General features: G+C 43.6%; 1 protein-coding gene and 1 long non-coding RNA gene across 18 annotated transcripts in view; one reads left to right on the forward strand and one right to left on the reverse strand.

Moving 5' to 3' along the window:
* Window positions 1-265: 265 nt before the first annotated feature.
* LOC308188682 lies at window positions 266-10,996 on the reverse strand. 5 transcript variants are annotated; one of them, XR_013945689.1, is made up of 5 exons: window positions 10,952-10,996; window positions 10,035-10,150; window positions 5,679-5,851; window positions 4,663-4,778; window positions 266-2,862 (listed from the first exon to the last, which is right to left on the reverse strand). It is a non-coding gene; the product is annotated as an uncharacterized lncRNA (long non-coding RNA). The 5 variants fall into 5 exon arrangements; XR_013945691.1 differs by lacking the exon at window positions 10,952-10,996 and adding an exon at window positions 10,889-10,938; XR_013945692.1 differs by lacking the exon at window positions 10,952-10,996 and adding an exon at window positions 10,861-10,923.
* Window positions 10,997-11,044: 48 nt separating this feature from the next.
* The window catches only part of GREB1L (GREB1 like retinoic acid receptor coactivator), a 139,364-nt gene continuing 133,665 nt past the window's right edge, over window positions 11,045-16,743 (forward strand). For 9 of the 13 annotated variants that reach the window (XM_080578022.1, XM_080578005.1, XM_080578008.1 and 6 more), the window contains exon 1: window positions 11,094-11,231. The gene's annotated coding sequence lies outside the window, so the exon portion shown is untranslated. Of the gene's footprint in view, window positions 11,232-12,360; window positions 12,451-16,743 lie in introns of all 13 variants that reach the window. The other 4 variants (XM_080578017.1, XM_080578011.1, XM_080578007.1 and 1 more) reach the window with 3 other exon arrangements.

Consider the following 16,743-nt stretch of genomic DNA (forward strand, 5'->3'; position numbering starts at 1 on the left):
TCCTGGGTTTAGGTCAGGGAGGATGTTGCTACAGGAGTAGAGGGAAAGGGTGGTTTCTTCGTGCTGTCTGAAACCCAGAGCACATGAGATGGAGCTCCTGATGCCCCAGGGATTTCACTTATGGGCAAGAAAGCGGTGTAAAATAGGGACCAGCATGATAAAATTTGTGAGAACAGAGGGGTTTTTTTATTATTTATTTATCTGAAAGACTGATTTCTGAGAATTATCAAGGATTACTTTCCTGGAACTATTCAATGAACCTGAATTTTTCTCATAGCTGGAAGCAAGTACAGCTGAGGTCAAGGTTTGCACGTCTTTCCCCTGGGATGGAAACCATGCCCCTAGCATAGTTATCCTAAACAGGTAAAACTTTAAACATTTCTGAGGTCCAGGATAAATGTCAGATGATTTATTTTACTGGACTTCTGAAAGTACCAGAGTAAAAGACTATGGAGTTTCCCCCATTCAGGAGAGAGAAGTTATTTCTTCCCTCTGGCACTTCTTGGAAAGGAGGTGCAGACAGAAAGGGGTGAGAGTGTAACTGAGTTGTGCAACCAGCTCTCGGTGCTGGTTATATTACCTTCCATCAATTCAGAGCTCCTGCCCAGTTTGCTACAGGGCCTCAATACAAGCACCTTGGAAGCAAAATCTGCCAAGAATAAGAAGTCGTTCTTTTTCTAAGGGTTTCTTCAACCCCAAGCACCCCTCCCTCCATCCTCATATTTAGCTGCTGGACTGCTTTCCCACAGAGCAGCTAGTGCCAGTGCTTGTGTGCGTCTGTGCATGTGTGTTTATGTGTATGCAAGCCATCCACATCTTCACACCTCACCACCACATTATTATCATTTTTTTACACGTTAGCTACAGCAGCAGAGACAAAATTATTGGGAAGTTGAAAGCACATAGAAATGTCCCAACCTCTTTACCGAGCCGGTACATGGTTGCTTACTGATGGTAGGAAAAAGGGATCTCTGGAGAGCACCTGCTCCAGCCCCCTGCTCAGCCTGGTGCCAAGTTGTCCACGTGCCCAAGGACGGAGATTCCTCGGTCCCTCTGGGCAACCAGTGCTTGCAGCTCTTTCTTCCCTGGCATCCTGATGGAATTCCCCGTCTTGTTCCCCGACGGGCGAGTGTCAACTGGTGTTTACAGTAGAAGGAAGCGTGCTTGATCGTGATGTGATGAAGGACAAGCCCTGTGCAGAGAGGTGGCATTTATTCTTGTGCATTCTCTTGGTCTGACTGGTTGCTCAGCAACTCTGCTCCAGTGAAACCAGATAAGGTGTAAGTGGAAACACCGTTCCTCCAGTCAGCTGGCAGTGAGAAGGGCAGGTAGTTGACCAAAGTGTTTGATGAAGCCAGACCAGACTCTCTTTCGACCAGTAATGATCGCTGTGTTTACCCTTCTCCATTTCACGTCCATCTACACAGGGCAAAACTGATTTTAGTAATTTCTGGTTCCCTCCCTAGTAGTTTCTCTTGAAGGATTTTGTAAGCTACTTATAGTATTTGCTTTCAGCTCTCACCGTCAACGGGATTTCCTTCCTGAAACCTTCCACTCACATAAAATGTGACATTCCCCTCATCGTCAACTTTATTTGGAAATTATTACCTCTGAGTCTTGTGCTTTTCAAGTTTCCTTTTGGGTAGCGTGCAAGTTCCTGGTACTGATGATGACAGCAGATGTAGAGAGGACCCAAGCCCCAGGACTGTAGTTGTCTGGCAACACTACAAGTTCCCATGTTAGCTGGAGGTACCAACCGCGAAGCACCATCGGCACTTCAGGAAAAGCATTACTGCCCCTTGAAGAGGTTCCTACCGAGCCAGACAGCAGTATGCCTGATTTTTATTTTGGGGTGCCAAAAACCAAGAGGACTCTTCTGGCTTTCAAGTACAAAATGTTAAAACTGAATTTTCTTAGAAGAAAAAGTGGAAAAATCTTTCTTAAAGGGCTAAGGAAAAACAGCAAAGGAGGGAGGATGCACATACAAGTGGGATTACTGATCTGAAAACAACGCTGCTCTGGAAGCAGAAGTTTTGTTTATGTGGTCTAATATTTTATTTCCAGCTCATAGATTGCTAAGTGCTATGACACTAAGAGACTTATGACAGTATGAGACAGTTAGGACAGTAAGAGACTTAGCTGGCTTTTCGTTACTTCGGATGAACAAAAACTCTTGTAAACAAACTAGAAAACCCACAGGGATTCATTTTGCATAGCCTGGACCTACCCTTTCTCTGGAGCTGCTGGGAGATGGACTGCCTTATAAAAAAAAAATGAACAGAGATTAACTGACAACATAATTCTTAATTAGAGTTTTATGTTAGAAATAACCCCCAGCATTAATGACTCCAGTTTTTGTAGCCATAGGGATTTTCTTTGTCATTTCAGCTGACTGGACAGCAGCTGCTTTTAGAAGTCTTTCTAACCCAGCAGTGCAAACAGACAGGTTTCCTTCCCTCCCAATGGCAATAACAATCCTCTCTGTTCAACCAGCAGGAGGTACCAAGAAACCTGGTTAAAAAAAAAAATATAATAAAAGAAATCCACAACCCAATATGTAAATAAGAAGTGACCTGAAACCTCACGTTGCAGTCATGAGGATCCCACACTGCCAGAGCTGGCACTGGGGGTTACTTTGAGGGTTATTTGCTGGCTGTTGGAGGTTCCCAGGCAGAGCGATCGAGCACAGCAGCCCTCCCTGCTGACAAACCTGAGGCTGAATCCCATCTCAGACTGCTTGCAAAATGTATCTGGGGACCTTCCCCTGATTCTGTTTCACTGATGCCAACAGAAGACTCAAGGGAATGTGAAAACTGTACAGCAACTTGCTCACAATCATATCCCACTGCACATTTGGTAGCACTGTTTAATATAAAAATAAAAATAAAAATTAAAAAATAAAAATAAAAAAATAAAAATAAAAATATATAGTGAAAGATGGCAAATGATACTAATCTTTACAAACCAGCCAACTTCCCTGATCCCCAAATAAATGTAACTCAGTATTAAAAGCAAAAGTTTTACCATTCATTGAAAAAAATTTATCTCCCAGGAAAATTACATGCAGAGGAAAAAGGAGTATTCAGCAGACTAAAGTATTAATATTGTATTAAGTGCTGTATAATTAATACCTTGTAACTCACATACAAATTTATTCCTGCAGGGAGGTTTGTAGGCACGTGGATGCTGCAGAATTAACTTTGTACTTTTTTTTTTCTTTGAGAAACGAGAGCCGGCTGGAAGACAAGCAGCTAAAATCCTGTGTGCCTGCACACCTGCAGAGTGCAGGTTAAGACAGCTCAAGGCGAGGACCCTCGGAGCTCCCCACGAGAGGTGTGGCGGCTGCCAGACGTGTTCCTGGAGCTCTGGGGGAAACTCTGGCTGTGGAAAAGCCAGCTGGCACGTCTCCCTGCGCAGCACACACCTACCTGGCTCCCAGTACTTGGAGAGAACCCAGCCAAGCCGCGTCTGCATTCACACACGTGTAAACCCTTGTGGGGAAGTCGGGGAATTTATAAATATGAGAGTAGGTAGCTCAGTAAGCTCAGAGGTTTGCCTCCGCAAGGCTGAGAGAGAGATCTGCTGCTGACAGCACCTCAGCCTGTTAAGACACAGTGAACGCTGCACTAACTTTACTTAGCAGCTCGGCTTTTCATTAAGATAAAGTCTGGCCTACCGTGATGTGCGGGGACCTGGTAGGAAAACCAGGAGGGGAGTGACTGTTAGTTCTGGCAGCTACAAGGGCCTGGGGAATTTACCGTAAGCTGCTTTAAGCAGGAATTTTGTCTGGGTGAAGGCAGCAGTGTCAAAACAAGCATGGGGAGGGCTTGTGCAGCCTTTTTCAACTCACTTTAAAAATATTTCCCATTTCTAAAAACGCAGAAAGCTCAAACACATCTGTGACCTTCTGGCAACAAAGCAAAGGAGTAACAAACCAAGAGGAAGGTTCGATACTCTAGATAGACAAACCTCTGCAGACTATATGTAGTGAAAAAAAAGTAAAGCAATTTTTAAAACTCTAAAAATGCCTTGCATTACAAACACTATACTAATGCCAGGAATTCTGTAATTGTGGGATTTCTGTTTTTTACCCATAAAATGCCCAATTTCCATGTCTTGACTGCACTATGGATTTAGGGCCATTTTCTATGCTACCTTCTTGTTAGTTCATGAGCAGCACTTCTTACAAAGAGCAAAACTATTTAATAAAAAGCCAGAAAAATAAAATAGAAAGTTCACTGCCATTCTACAGCTAGGTGCAGAATAAATATCACAACAAATGTTAGCCAGCACTGATATATTTACTTTGATGAGATTCACCACTCTTACTGATAACAACTGCATGAAACATTGCAAATTAAAAAAAAAAAATTACCATTGAACTTCACTCATCAAATCATGTCAGTGCTACGAAAGCAAAACAAGAGAAAACAAAACAAGCCTTTGGGGGGTCTGAATTTAATTGCTGATATGAAAGTGCCACCTGTCCTTTTCCCATCTACGAATAACAAGCCAGGGGACAGATCTCCGTAGAAAGCCTGAGTGCTCCTTTTGAGCATGTCAAACAGGGAAGAACAGGGGGAACTGTTTTATATCCCTGTAGTAAGCGAAGGGTGGTATTACAAGGAGAGGCGCTGGTAGTGTATAGGTGTGCAGTCTCACCTAGGTTTCTAAGCTCCTTCAAAGTCGATGAGGAGATTCAGGGGAGAGAGGTTGCCTTCTGAAGGTGTTCGATTTAGAATGGGATGAAGCCAGCACTGACAAGATAGTTTCACCGTCTGTAAATAAAGATAGACAAGAGCTTAACTTTTAGATGGCTTAAGTTAGGCAGCACTACCTCGACTGTAAGTAAGCCCTATTTAAAAGAATTACTTTACTCTAGACTGTAAAACAGAGTTTGATTAGATTATGTGTTTGGCAATGGAGAAGTAATTTAGGAGTACTGGATCTAAGTTGTGTCTTAGAAAACAACCAGGAGATGATGAATGAGCCAGAGCATAGCTGAGTGTTTTATTGCCTGGTCAGTCGCAGGCGTGCTTTTCCATTTTATGGAGGTTGGTTTTCATTCAGTTTTGCATTTTGAAAATATTTAAACAGAAGGCAGCATTCCATTTATATCACACGTGGAAATTCTTTACATTTAGTTGAAGTTCACAAATCGCACTACAAGCAGAAAACTCTTCTTGAATCATTTAAAGCAAGCAGTTAACATGCTTTTCATTTTCCTTTTTAAAATGACGATGTATCAATAACACTTTGTTGTGTAGTAAAAGTTAGAACTTATCTTTCCATTGACAGAGGTCAAAATGGACTGTGCTAATTCTACGGAGTATGTAAAACAGGCTCAATCATAAAAAACAAATTCACACTGTATGACACTTTTCAGTCAGCTGCATTCTAGAATAATACACAGCTTAGTTACTAAAAAGGATTCCACTGGAAGATTAGTGGATTTTGAAAATAATTTTAAAACCAAAATTTATACAAAACAAAACAAAACTCTCTAAAGGCTCAGCCGTGACAAATTCTACCTTACCTAGTTTTCCTTAATACAGAAGTTAATTTTTCATGGTAGTTCTGAAAGCATTAGAAAGGGGTAGTACTTTTACACAGCCTTGCCTGATACAAAATTGAATTTGACAAATCATATAGAGAATTATAAAGAGAAAATTTCTTACAGACTCTCTTGTGCAGCACAGCCATACAGATGCCAGAAGTTCTTCCTGTTCAAAGAAGACCTTCAGTGCCTTTTGCCTTTTACTGGCATAGTCTGCTGTTAAAGGCATGCTTCTTAGCAAAGGAAATGGCATCCCACTGGGTCTTGCATGTTAGATGGGGTACAGCTGTCAGCCTGTAAACAAGAGCTGTCAATGCAACACCAAGTATTTTATAGAAAGTTCCAAAAGATGAGAAGCTGGCTATAATTCTTACCGAGACTGAGATTCTAGCCATCAGCCCCAGGGCTTTTATACAATCAGCTTTTTCTTGTGATTACCTCAAAACAGTGCTTTTTCTGCAAAATCTGATCAAGAAGGAACAGAAAGCCTGTGTGTGCCACTGATGATGTGCTACAGCTAAACCACCAGAAAAGCCCCATCCCTGGAGGTGTTCGAGGCCAGGCTGGACAGGGCTTTGGGCAACGTGAGCATTAGGAGACCTGAATTCTGATCCTAGCTCTGTCCTCAGTGTTTGCATTAAAAACATTCAGTTTTACATACTCCAACTCCCCATCTCCAGCACTGCTTCTGTTTCATCCTGTACATCTGTTTGTTCCATTTAGAATAAACGTTCTCTAGGGAATAGCCCTCAAATATTTGGGTAGTGCTCATTTCATAGATGCCTTGACTTTAGAGACCCTTTACAGTATTACAACTAGGGAAAGAATAATTCACGACAATAAAAGGAGAAAGGTATAACAAATCATAACAGACCATTGTGATTCATGCAGAAGGAAGAAAGTTACTTAAAAGGCTCATATCAGAATTACCCATCAGGACGGTGGGATTTGCTTTAGCCCCAACAAAGGAAGCCAAAGCAAAGTTTGCTATCAGCTTTTAGCAACTGCAAGAGAGGGTTGGTGGAATTCAGACACTTTGTTCAGGTAGAATTATAATATACATAATTATTATAATATATAATGACAACAGTTTGGTAGGTTGGATCAAATAAAACCTTGTTACTAATGTTCCAAGGAAAGAAACTACTGCTTCTAGCATGTATGAAATTGATAGTTTGTGAATATCAAGAAATTAGAGCAGAGTTCCCTTTCGTTGCTATTTCTATTTTTTGTAATTTCTTGAAACCTAGATTTTGAGGTTGGATATACCAAGTTATCAGTGAGTATTTATATGTAACAGGCAAGACAGATATAAATGCAAGCTCTGGTCCAGAATGATCTAAGATGAACGGATCACCTTTGCTATCAAAACAAAAACCAAAAGTTTGAAAATTGTTGAGAAGTTTACACCCATGGCTAGGAAGGGGGTAACTGGCAGTTCCTACTAGCCACAGTATTTAGCACACTGTATCCAAAGGGATCTTATTCCTTTTGCTCTCTAAATTGGAAATTGTGAAGAAAGTGAAGAGATACTTAAGGGCAGGGGACAATGAAATCCATTGTGAGGGCTCAAGACTGAAGGATACCTATCTATCAACCTCTGTAGTTCAACCAGGGGCTCATCAATCCTTGAGCAAACCATAATGCCACATTAAGTTTCTGAGCAGTCCTTTATAACAGGAGATCCGACAGGTGATGGTGCCTTGCCTTGCAACTACAAGCACAGCTAAAACCCAGCACACGAATGACAACACTGCCGAGCCAGGGATCAGAAAATGCCGCTTGCTAAACCAGGTGCCTTTCTGATGCAGCCTGTACCTCAGTGTTAACTGGCATGGCATCCCAAAGCGAGCCTCTAATCGCTGTGCGAGTGCATGTCTGCTGTCAATAATTCCTAATGATTGACTCCAGTTTCTCACTGCCTGAAGTTGCACTTTCTTCTTCCCTCAAACGTTCTTTTGTTCTCGTTGCCTGTGTGCTGCCCAAACTGTGTGGTCTCTCCTTTCTTTCACTCTGCAGCTGCTTTGGCATTCTGTGTCTTCTGTTTCAGTTACACGAGCGGCTCCGCACATTTGTGCTGTGAATATCATGGCTTCAAACCCTGAAAGACTTTTACGTCCCAAAATGTTCTTGTTACAGATTTTATCCTGCCATCTGATGAGCAATATGGCACGCAGATGGCACAGATGAAACCACCCTACAAGCTGTAAATGTTGATAGTCAAAATAGAAAGTTAGAAGGAAACATATAATGAATGTTTCTTCCTTTCCAAAAAAAAAAAAAAAAGGCAAAACAAAAATAAGTCCAAATAAGAAAAGAGTTATTGCATTAAAGCTACCAGAATAATTCTCACTCCTTCCCTAAGTAAAATTAAGCTGAAAGGTCAGGGAAAATCTAGCCTGCAATAACCAGGATTGATTTAGTCATAACTAAGCCATCCAGGTTAGAATGATCATATACTATAGCAGGTATTTTACAGGCACCTCCATATGCTTTCAAATCTCTCATGTACTTCTTAAAGTAATAATAATGTCACTGTCTAAATCTGCTCAGGGATACATGGCAATATTATCTCACAGGACTGACACTGATACTGGTTAATTCCTTTATATTTTGCACTGTATCAACAGAATAGTCCACATATACAAGTGGACATATTAGAACAACAGCCTAAACACTTTTGCAGCTATCAACTTCCAAGTTTCCAGAAAATTAAGTATACTGCTTAGAACAGACAAAGTGGCAAAGGTTTAGGACTTGCCCACAAAACTTGATCTGACTTGGCAGATTCTCTTCAACTCCACTTTGGCTAAATTTTTACCTACTGTTAAGGGTCATATTAGTAGCAAATTGTAAATATATAAGACACCAAATATGCTAATGGAGATGCATCTTCAGAAAATCCACAGCTGAAGCCCAGCTCTAAGCAATTCAAGTATGTGAATAGTCCCATCAAAACCAACTATTTGGCAAGCCACATGAAAATTACATAATCCCCTCAGAATCAAAGTAGCCAACAAGCTTTATTTAGCAGGTACCTTGCTTTTGAGAACAACTGTGGCATGACAGCATATGTAAGAGGGTTGTGGGGCTTATGGCAATAGCCAAAGAAGTTGATAGGAAGAAAGCACATAACCAGAAATATGTACTCATATAGGTGCATACAAGACAGCACTGTACATATTTTGTATACGTGTTACATGTAAAGATTCTTCCCTGTCAAGTTTGCTATGAAAACTGCATAATAATATGCCCCAACCTTTGGTCTCTACCTTACCTACACAGATACATGCATGCGTTATTACAATCCCAATTGATCCCCATTGATGAAATGCACTGCAAATTAGCAAAGCATAAAAAAAGCATTGCTCACATTAAGGGAAAACAGAACAGAAACAATAGAGAAAACCTATCAGAAAGAGTGTGATTGATTAAGAAAAGGGCTAATTTTGTTGAATATTTGAAACCATCTACATTAGCTATTAGACAGACCCTTGTTCCCTGTTGCTGGACGAAGCAGAAGTACTGCTGTGCCACACCGTCTCTGTGCTATCTTGACTTTTTCCGAGGGGTAAGAACAGTTTTTTCTCTACCACTTTTTGACGAAAAATCTCATTATTTGTGGTAATGAGAACACCCACAAGGATGCTGGAACTTAGTCTTTTTACCATTAAATACAAAAGAAAAGGATGCGAGAAAAGTACTGAACATCTTCTGCCTCTCAACATCACACAGCAGCAGGTTCCTGTCAAAGAAAAATGATACTACCACTTCTTTTTGTCACTGCCACTTTTTTTTTCTTTTTTCCTCAGCTGTTGAGACAGAAAGGTAGGATACTACATGAGATAAGCCCGTAATACCTATGGTCCTGAGAGATGAAAAAGGCTCAGGGATACACCCTCTGAAAAGGCAAAAAGGAAGAAGAGGAGATGGCTCATATGGTAACTTAATCAAAGGTAAAGGGAAGAAAAGGCAAAATCATTTTTCTGCAGTTCAATGGATATTTACCCTTAAAGTGCCCTGCTGCAATTCTAGCCTCCTTCCCACGCTCCTGCTAAATCTGACCTTCATCTTCATGCACACTGAGAATCCAAAGCCACTTTTCTCCACACAGGCTCTGGCTCCACTTAGAGCTTGAAATGTTCCAGAACCTTCTCTGTCCATCCCCTCCAACGCACTCATATTCCCTGATCTGTCTGCCTTGCCTTGAACCCGTTCAATTTAATCTCCAACACAAGTATGCTCACAGCGTCCTCTATTCCATCTCCAGCACCCTCCCAGCTCACTAAGCCTTTCCAGCTTCTTCTTTACCACGCTTGTGCTAGCTCAATGTCTAACTAATCCCAAAACAAGACATGAAGTGGCCCCTTTGATGATAAATTGTGCCCACAGCCCTGGCTGGCCACTGCCACCTCTCCTAGGGGAACTTACGTGCCCCCCTGGTGCCATCTTCTGCCCTCCCCAGCCATTGAGCTACCTTTGCTGTCTGACTGCTCCACGCGCTGTGACATCCCAACGAGGTCTATTTTCTCTTCAGGACAGTCCACACCTTCTTTCTGGCTCAGTCCCTCATGCCCTCACACACAAATGGATCTGTTTGGGCAATTTTTAACCTTCTTAAGCTCCTGTTCTAGGCTTAGTTTCTCCTCCTGCCCTCTCTCCTGCACACAGCCTGCCTGTTGCCCATCTGGCTGGAAAAGCCTCACTACATCCCAGCCCCGAATCACAGAATTATCAAATATCCTGACCTGGAGGGGACCCGCAAGGATCACTGAGTCCAACTCTTGGCTCCAATAAAGGACCACCCAAAAATCAAACCCTAGATGGCTGATAGCGTTGTCCAAGTGCTTCTTGAACTCTAGCAGGCTCAGTGCCGTGACCACTGCCCTGGGGAGCCTGTCCCAGTGCCCGACCACCCTCTGGGTGCAGACCCTTTCCCTAACCCCCAGCCTGACCCTCCCCTGTCCCAGCCCCATGCCGTTCCCTCGGGTCCTGTCGCTGTCCCCAGAGAGCAGAGCTCAGCGCCTGCCCCTCCGCTCCCCTCGTGAGGGAGCTGCAGGCCGCCATGAGGCCTCCCCTCAGCCTGCTCTGCTCTGGGCTGAGCAAACCAAGGAGCCTCAGCTGCCCCTCACGACCCTTCCCAAAACTGCCGCACCCCTGCGGGGTTATGCGGCTTCCCTGCTCCCTCCGTCGCCCCATTCCCTTGGCCCTCGGGTCGTGCCCACTCTCACCCCCTCCATCCCAGACCTGCAGCCCCTCGGCCCCCTCCATCACGCCGCGCCCACCCCAGCGCCCGGTCCCACCTCCCGGGCCGGGGTCGGGGCTCCCCACCCTCTGTCCCCCCTTGGCCACCGCACCCCCGGGGGCCTCCCGGGTGCCCCCCGTGCGCCTCACCGCCCCCCGACCCCTTTTCTCCCCGCTGTCAGGGCAGGAGGGGCGGCACCTGCGGGTCCGCCCCATTCTCCTCCCCTCGCCTCCCCTCCCCTCCTCCCGCCGGAGAGGCAGAGGGAGACCGAGACCCGCGGGGAGACGGCGGCACCGGGGCTGCCGGGCGGCGTCGCTCGCTGCGAGGGGAGGGGATTTAAAAAAAAAAAAAAAATTAGGGGAAAAAAAAAAAAAGTGAGGGAAGGGTGGCAGGAAGGTGCTTCAACTTCTGCTCTCCCTGCCCGGCAAGGTAAGGCGCCGGCGGGGGGCTCGGGGCTCCCGGGGAGGGCACAAAGGCAGCGGGGCTGGCTGCCGGTCACCCGGCGGCCGGTGTCACCCGCGGGCTGCCGCTGCCCTCCCCGGGGTGGGCTCCGGCCCTTTGTTGCCGTCGTTTTGGGCTGGGGGGGCGGCTGACCCCGTGCGGATGGGGCCGGGAGGAGCCGGGGCCGGGTGCCGGGGGTGCAAAACCCCCCTCCCGGCTTGGTGCGGGGTAGGAGCGGGGGGGTGCAGGTGGCTCCGCCGGGGAGCCCTCCCGCCCCGCGCTGCCGTGCGGGGCCGCCGCCGGCAGGGGGCTCGGCTGCCTCGCCCGCCGGTGGCCGTGAGGGGGCCGAGCGCCGGTGCTGGGCTGCCCGGGGCTGGGGGTGGTGTTGTGGGGGTGCTGGGGGGTTTCGTGAGGAGTGCCGGCTGGTTTTGGGGAGCGGGGAGCAGGGACGCAGCCGGTGAGGGCTCGCCCTCCGTGGGGAGGGAAGGGGGGAGGAAGAGAGCAGCGGCAACAAAAAGTGCAGACCGGATTGAAGCCGCCGCTTTAAATCGGTCTGGGTGCCCCAAAGCGGCTGACAGATTTATGAGCCGCGCTCAGGAGCGGCTGGGAACCTGTGGGGCTTTGCCCTTCCCCTCCGAGTGCTTCCTGACTGCTTTCTGAAGTCTCCGGAAGGTGAAAACTTTCTTCAGACCGTAGGATTTTGGCCAAAACCCCGAGGATAGGCCACTGGTTGCTGTTTATTTAGGCCCTGAGCCTGCAAGCGCTAGTCCGCGTTCTGCGATTTAAGAATTATCAATTGGCAGATGTGTCACTACTCAGTGAAAAAATATTTCCCGTTCCTTTTCCTTGTCGGTATTTTTGTTACAAATAACCTGAAGATGTGACATCTTAAATGTAATTACGTTTGGCTTTGAGTTGGTGACTCTTGTGACTTACCCATTGAGTGGCACTCAATGTTACTAAAACTGTATTTCACCTTTTTTATATGTCATTGATACCTTGCTATAAAGAGTGTTTTTAAAAAGTCAAAATAAAAGACTGTTGAAGGAGAAAGTGCGATCTTTGTTTTTTTTTTTTGACTTCTTAGGAATAAATGCAGCATACGTTTTTATTACAGGGATTGCAGTTGTTTAGAGCCGCGAGTGAAGCGAGGAGGTGCGTGTTTCAGTTGAGAATCTACCTCTCTGTGTGACACCAGGGAGGACAGGTAGAAGCTTTCTGTGCTGTTTAATACTGTAATGCATAGCTAAGCTTGGGTTTTTTTTCCTCTGGCTCGGATATGCCCTCAAAAGAAAAACAAGGGTCTTCAATTGATTGGCAAGCTTATTGCATAAGCACTAGAAAGATTAAAAACAAACAAACAAAAAAAACCCTTACTTTCTCTGAAAATATCAGTCCTTACTGTGAAGAATTAGCTTGTGAGTAGGACAAATGTGTTTTATGGAGCCTGATGGATGCTATTATCACTTTAATTAGCTCTTTGCAAAGGAAAAAGGATCTAGAGAGGATTCTCAGAGCTGCTCAGAAATGTTTATTTATTCCTCATCTTAACGCTTGTGGATTTCAAGTACAGGAATAATTTTTCTCATAGCCCTATTTCCCACAAAACTTACCATAAAGTCGATGAATAATCTTCAGTATGTGCTTACCTGTTTGAAGTATTGGGCTTCAAACCTTGAAGGTTTAATTATACATCTACTAATACAGATAACAAATACAATGCATGTTTTTGTTTATCATTGGTAATGTTTGTGGAAAAAAAAAGTGCCTGAGGTGTTTCACAACAAAAGTTTAGTTACAAAAACCCATATGTACATACCAGTAATTTTTGTTAGATGGCTTTGGCTGTAGATACGTAACAATCAGAAATAGCGATAATATTTTGGGAAGGCAGGTTTTAAGCCCAGGATATGAGATTAAAGGGAATAGGCAACCTGAATTTTAGGTTCAAAAACCTAGCTTTTACTAGGTTAGTTAAAATACATGCAGTTTCCTAAGATCTCATGAGGGCGTCACAGACAATAGAAGGGGTAATTTGAAAGTGCGAAAAGTTTGTCTAGAACTCAAAAAGTAGGTTTGGTTCAAGGAATGCTTTAAAAGCATTACCATCGGCATTGATATTTGATGGTTCAGTGAGTCATGTCCAAAGTATTTTGTAGATACAAGGAAGAAGAAGAATTGGAGACTAATAATTGCTATGGGATTTGGGGAACGAAATTAGTTTTTAACGGAAATCTAGAAGAAGCTATGCACCGTGAAGCCTATCACATTATGAATGCTGGGCTGTTCATTCAGTGGAAAGCTAGATTCAGTATAACGTCAAAAATATACTCAAGGAAATTTTATTAGTGATAGCTTAAAAAAGGTGATTTACTGCGTTTCTCTATAATTTTCTATATTTCTAGAAAAACTTAAGTGGGTGTAGAACTGTAAGGATTTTACTTTGAGGGGTGTACCCTGCTGTTTCTTTCGTATTAAGCATTTTAGAGCGGTTTTTAAAAGTGCTTTTATGTTTTGTATGGTTCTGTACCATATGTTTTGTATTTAATTCTTTGAATGACCACTGAAGTGCAGCCAACTTGGGGTGAATGTGGCAACTGTTAACTAGTGCTTAGCAACAGTGCACAATAATCAAGACGGGAAGTGAAGAAGAATACCATGTCTAATTGAAACTACAGGGGGCATTTAGGTAGGTAGGATGTAATTAACAAAACCTGGAGCTTGGACATGATATTAAGGCATCACATCTCTACTCTTGGAAAAAAGAGTTGTGAAATCATTAGTGTATGAAATGCTTCAGATTTTTGGTTTTAGACCTCAGTGGTAATGCGTCCCTGAGATGTATGTATCTTGGCAATGCTCGCAGAATCATTTCTCACACATAATGAATAAGACATGTTTTCCTTTGCTTCTAAAACAGAACTGTGAGAAGGAGGACTGTTGAGAAGACTGACAAATGAAGGGGTAATAAGCCTTGACATTCTGACAATGATGTCTTCTAGAGAATTAGTCCCATGAGCTAGAGTTCATTAGAAATAGTAACTGATTAAGATATCTCAAATATTCAGAAACACATTACAGTGGCAATCATAAAACAACACTAAGTTTCTGTGATTATTGTATGGTGGTTTTTTTGTCAGCATGATTGACTTTTCTCAAATCCTGTTTTGTCATGACTTTCCTTAAACTACTGCTTGTCAGGATGTTTGTTCAAAACGCTTTTGCATAATATAGTTGCAGCTTCTTTCTTTCATTTCTTCTCTCTTTTCTTTTAAATCCCAAACTTGATTAGTTTGTTTTGTGTTGTATTTTACATGTAGATACGTTAAAGGTCTGATTTTGTGTTTTGTATATCCCAAGTGCATCCTGTTACCAAGAACTCTGAAAATATCCTCATATTGTAGGGAGGGAACTGGTAAATGAATTTGCAGTTAATCATTACAAAGGCTCATTTGCAACTCTGAGCATGGTTGAACTAGCAAGTAGGTAGTAAAGATAACCCCAGAATAAGAAGTCATGCTGTGAAGGTGCTTATAATGACGAATTATCCAGTAATATTAGACTCTTAATATTTTAATAGAGTAATTAATATATTTAAAAGAAAAAACTGCGGAATATCTGTTTGAGGAACTTGTGGGTGACAGAAACTTGCGATGGTGCTCATTCACAATGGTAGCAGCAAAATTTTGTATGCTGCTGTGGTTAGCTTGGGAGTCACAAGCAGAAATACGGAGGTCATTATAGAAATTACTCCAAAATGTAATTATTTCTATTTTGGGTGACTCCTGAAGCCATGTCAACTGGTTTCTGTTGTCTAACTCAGTCAAACTGTGGTGTTGTAGCTTCCCCAAAATTGTTCTGGGACGTGAGAGGCCACGGAGAATTGTGTAAATGAGTATTTGAATCAAAATGTCTGTAATGTAATTCTCACTGGCTTGGCTTTTGAACTTCTATGGCACTTCAGAGGTTTAATAGACCAAAACCAAATACATATACTATGTGAGAGTCATCAGCAGGTGTTGACTAAATGCAAATTAACCAAAGAATTTGACAATGTTTAACTTCTTACTACTTGCTGTACTGTAATTGCAATAAAATGCCCATAAAATGGGAAGATGGCAAGAACTGTATGTTGTGACATAAAATCACTGGAACAGTAAGCTGGTAGGAAGCAGCCTGAGTCTGTATGACAAGATCTGATAGAAACCTTCAATTAATATTCCCCAGGTAGGATCTTAGGTTATTCTGAAGTAGTTTTTCAAATGGATGGAGCTGTGAACAGCAAAACAGTGTGGGCAGACTTAAGATACTGTTACTCAAGAGATTACCAGACATCTGTCACAGTGGTGCCATGAACAAGCCTGGAGTGACTAGTTTCCTAAAATGTTGTGCAAAAGCTGCTCCAGGTCTCTTTTCTATTATCATCATCATCATGCAATTAGTCTTCAGTGGCTCTTGTCAAGACTGTTGGCATGATCTGACCAGAGCACGCTGAGGCAAGTGAAGTTAGGACGTAAAAGTGGTCTGAAATGCACTCTATTAATACTGTTCTCTGTCTCTTGTAAATGAATACTCATCTGTGCACATCACCAAAAGTAGCAGGAAAGTACAGTGTGACATAAAGGTTAATTCGATGTCTGTTTTAAACTGTTGTGTTTAGGATGGCAAATGGAATTGAGCGTTTTGCTAGTTTTGCGCTAGGTTCTGCTGCATCTCCCCCCACAGCACCATTTTCTCTGCTGTGTGGGGTGCAACGCCAACGTTTCAGAGGAAGCGCCAGCCTTCCTTGGCAGAGAGCTCAGGCTGCTGTTCTTCCCTAGAACGACGTGGCATTTAAATGTGGCTCCACAAAGGGTTAGCGCTGGTGTCTCTTTAAAGGTAGAGATGGCTCATATGCAATTGCAGTGCCAGTGCTCAGTGGGACTGTGAGGTGTGTGGTCCCTTCCTTGTTGCGTTCCCAGTCCTGAGAGTAATTAGTAGTGTGCTTGGAAATTGCCTTGTGTCTGATCCTCCACAATCTTCCTAGTAAAGAGGAAGTGACCACTTTTTAGGGGCTGAAATGTGGCACAGCGTCCTTGGCTTGGTGAGATCAGAGCTCTCTGGAGCATCCTCCATCGTGCCCACTTCAGCGAGCTGTTCTAGTGTGAAGCTGGAGCTGTTACCGATAGCCGACTGCAGCTGCTTGCTGTGCCATGAGGAGCCTGGGCATCCACCTCTTACCCTGCAGTCACTGGTGAAACAGGGGGATTTGGGGCAGAGTTTTATAAGCATTAGTGTTGCCTCCTCGTGTTACTGATGTCTCAGGATGAAGAATAAATGTGACAAACCCAGGTCTTGCTGGTCTTAGGGTTGGGATCTGGAGAGAGTGAAGTGCTCCATGCCCTGTCCTGGGCCTTGTGTCCTCCCACTGTTGGCATAAAACTTCCTTGTTTTTAGTTCTCTGCTTACTGTCTGCTTGCTTTGGTGACAGGTGTTGCTTGTCATCTGGCGTTTCAGTGTG

This window comes from Anser brachyrhynchus (assembly GCF_964034855.1).
Source record: "Anser brachyrhynchus genome assembly, chromosome: 2".
NCBI lineage: Eukaryota > Metazoa > Chordata > Aves > Anseriformes > Anatidae > Anser > Anser brachyrhynchus.